The sequence below is a fragment of the Gavialis gangeticus genome, unplaced genomic scaffold (genome assembly GCF_001723915.1).
Source record: "Gavialis gangeticus isolate Ggan-Ray unplaced genomic scaffold, GavGan_comp1, whole genome shotgun sequence".
NCBI classification, from domain to species: Eukaryota; Metazoa; Chordata; order Crocodylia; family Gavialidae; genus Gavialis; species Gavialis gangeticus.
In genome coordinates, this window is record NW_017729032.1 from 255447698 (window position 1) to 255451886 (window position 4189).

A 4189-nucleotide genomic window follows, 5' to 3' on the forward strand; every position below is an offset into this window, starting at 1 on the left:
TTTCCTCTTTTCTTTTCCTTCGTAGTATGATCATAATTCCTAAGACGAAAACTATAGGAACTAGAAGAATAAGAATATTCGTCTCCACAGGAACTCCTGAAAAACACATTTCAACAAACAGACAAAGGTCACTGAGGAACCCCAATGGAGGTGATCAATTGTTTGTTTCTTTGCTAGAGACCAGGTCCAGGAAGCACCAGGTTTCCACCTCAGTGCTGAAGTGCATGTGTCAGCCAGACAAGCCATGAAGCCCAAGCCCCCCATTTCCAGCTGTCGCATGAGGATGGAGTTGGAAAATTTTTCATTACGGACAAATGAAGCCTTTGTGTCAGTTCACGAATTGCTTCTAAACCAGAAGTGTATCTCGGGGGTGCTGAGTGAGGCAGATGCCTTGGCACTATGTAAAGGAGGGCACTGAAATGGCAGCAGGGGCCTGGAGGCTCTGATCCCATAAAAGGGGGTGCAGAGCTTCCTTGTCAGCCCCCCACCCGCTTCCCCCTGTGGGATGCCACTGCTTCATGGAGGTGTCTCCACAGCCCAGAACTGACAGACTTAATCCTGTGGCAGTCACTGCTAATTAAGGGTTTTGTAGCCTTGTTCTGCCTCCCGTTCTACATCAGCTGCCATGTTCACCTGCAGATGCTGGCCAGAGGTGTGGCTCATGGGACTCCTGCCCCCAATCTGCACAGCCTCCAGCCCCCCGCCAGGTTTGCCTCTGGCAGTGTCTGTGCTGCATGCAAGACTCTGCCCGCCCCTCCGCCTCCTGCCCTCAGTGCCTCCCCCTCTGCACCCACCCCTTCACTCTGCTCAGGCGGCCAAAATACCAAGCTATGTTCCTGTTACAAACCAAACCTGATTTCAATGAATCATAAATAACAACCTCGTGGTCAACCCTGAAATAACACAAGACACAACATCCTTATCTGCTACAGGTAAAACAGGTGGACCGTGGCGGTTTGCAGTTGCAAATCTTGTTAAAAATATGTTCCAGACATCCCAGGAAGAGGGCACACTCCCTGCTACAGGGGAAGGTCCCCCACAGTCCATACTAATCAGACCAACTATTTCTTCCTGACCGCAAATATGGCAACTGTTCTGACCCTGAGCTGAGGGGCAAGACTCTCTAGCTAGAAACCTCTGGATGTAAGTCCCATCAAGGGCACTGACACACCCTAGACAAAATCCCTAACTTTGGCTCCAGCCACCACTCACTGCCTCCGAGGTAGGATTAAAAAAACCCTTGACATGTGAAGCAGCAGGAGAGAAAAGGTTCCCTCCTGGCCCCAGCAAAGCCCAGAAGAATGAGAAATAACCATAGCGGGCCACAGGCATACGTCTGCCTATATCATCTTTGACCAATGCCTGTGCAACCTCCTGTTGAACATCTCCAATGATGGAGGGTCTACAACTCTCCTAGGTTGTCTGTTTCACTCCTTCCCTTTTCCAACCGTGAAGAAGTTCTTCCTGACGTCCCATCTAAACCTACTTTACTGCAACTTCAAGTCACTGGTCCATGTCTTACTCTCTGCAGCCAGAGACATAAGATATTTCCCCTCTAATTCATGGCAGCCCTTCAGGTATTTGAAGGGTACAGTGTGTCTCCTCTTCAGCACCTTTACCACAAGCTGAACATACCTACCTCCTTAAACCTCTCCTTGTATGACTTTGCTCCCTAATCTTTTATTATTTTTGTTGCCTACCTCTGGAATCACTTTAACTTCTCCATGTTCTTTTTAAAATGTAGAGCCCCAAATTGCACACAATATGTTAGATGAAGCCTAACCAGTGCCAATAAGCCAGGCGCTATAACCTTCTATGTCTTACATGTACTGCTTCTATGGATGCATCCCTTTTGTGTGGCTGCATCATGCTACAGACGCATATTGAGTCGGTGTTCTAGCTAGACTCCCAGATCCTTGTCTGTAGTGCTGCCATCCAGCCAGGGGTCAGTCATTTGGTATTTGTATTTTTTATTGTTCCTCCTGAGGTGCTTCACCTTGCATTTATCAGCACTGAATTTCACCCTGTTAACTCCAGCCCAGCTTTCCAATCTGTCAAGATCCTGCTGAATTGCACTCCCATCCTCCAAAGTGTTCACAAGCCTTCCCAGTTGCATGTCATCCGCAGGCTTCTTCAAGAAACTTTCTAGAGTAGCAGCCACATCATTAATAAACAAATTGAACAGCAGTGACCCCAGAGCAGACCCCTGTGGGACTCCACTTTACACCTCCTGTCATTCTGACACGGATCCACTGATAATTGGTTCTTTTCCCTTTGAGACTTTGCTTGAGACTGTTGAGCCAGTTCTGTATCCACTTTACAGTAGTTCTCTTCAGGCCATATTTCTCCAATTTGTTTATAAGATCATGCAGCACGTCTCTAAAACCTTGCACAAGTCCAGATACACTATGTTCACAGTATTCCCCTTATCCAAAGTAGTTACTTTGTGAAATGAGCTCGTTTGTTCGATATGATTTGTTCTAAATAACATATCTTGGTCCCTGGGATGAAGTTCAGCAAGCCCTACTGACTTAAATTCATCCTGATCCATCAAAAGCTCTCTGGCTATCTCTTTTGCCATCTCTTCCCACAACATCTCTACTTCTTTATCCAAATAATCTTTATGCGGTGTCTGGTTGCAGCCAACATTTTTTTGTGAAAACCGAGGCAAAGTAGCTATTGAGTAGCTCCACCTTCTTTCACCTTCTGTTACAAGTTCCCCGTGGTTATCTAATGGTGGACCCACAGCATCCTTGGCCTTTTGTTCCAAGCCAGCAGAGTTACAGAACCTCTTCTTGTCATCTGTAGCCTCCCTCACCAGGTGCAGCTTCTTCTTTGTCTTTGCCTTCCTGATTTTGTCCTGGAGGTCTCTTGCTTTCTTGTTGTACGCTTCCTTGGTGACCTTCCCATCTTTCCATTACCCATATGCTTTCCTTTTTTGTTTGAGACATCCTACAAGCATGTTGTGCTGCCACATTGATCTCTTACCATTCTTTGTGTAATTCCATTGCATTAACCGTTTCATGCTGGGCTTCCAATATTATGTCCTGCAGAAGCTCACAGCCCTCCTGGCCACCATTATCCTTCAGTTTGTCTTCCCAGGGCACCATGAGTCAGCTGAAATCCACTTTCCTGAAATGTGGCCTCCTTGTTCTGCTGGCCTCATGCTCTCCCTGTCTCAGGATCTGGAGTCCTATCATATCATGATCACTTCCTCACCACGTTGTCCATTACTTTCACGTCCTCCAGGAATTCTTTCCTATTGGTCAAGAGAAGGTCCGAGATTGATGATCCCCTAATTCTGGGACAGAAAGTTGTCCTCCACACGGCTTAAGAACTGACTTGACATTTTACAGTTTCCTGAATTGCTCTTCCAGAAGATGGTTGGAAAACTGAAGTGTCTGATCAGTATCACTTTATAGCACAAATATGCTCTTTCCAGTTCTGCTCAGATGGATCCCAAATCTTGACAAAACTCCTTCTCCCCAGACCCCATTGTCAAAGAACATCTGCCATTTCTGTCAAGCTTTTGTTATTCCCAGAGAAGAGGGATAAACTTCAACTAACAGGTGATTTCTGAGCTGCTCGCTTCCCTCATCACCTCTTCTAAAATGTGACTTGCCACGTAGGATGCTATTCTTTCTGTTCACCAAATCAAATGCCAATGCCAAGACTTGGTAAACTGCAGAATAACAATTGATGAGCTGCAAATTATGAATAGTGAATAGCCTTACTTATCTGCTACTCATTCCCAAGCTTAGCGTGGTAGAGTAAATGTCAGTGCTTACTTTGCAGTACTGAGCTATCAATTTTCACAGATGTGTTTTGAGAATTAATGAGTGGTCTTATGTTGTGAAAGAACCATATAGGTACTAATTTTGAAGGTTCTTGCTAGACATGAAGTTCCCATGACACTCACCATTACTGGTGTTGTCTATTATAATGAATAAAAATGGAAAACCTTCTAAGGGATTCAACACCGTATCTATGTTACAGTTTTCAAAATTTTTTTACCTTTTTATCAACTCATAACTATTTAATATTCAATCCTTTTCTTTGCATCTTCGTCTAAGAAACATTTTAAGCAAAAGAATAATGATAATCTTGTTGTTTTGATACAAATCATATGTTGGAGTAGTCACAAAAAAAAAGAAAAGAAATCCATGCTGACAATATTACAAAATCATTT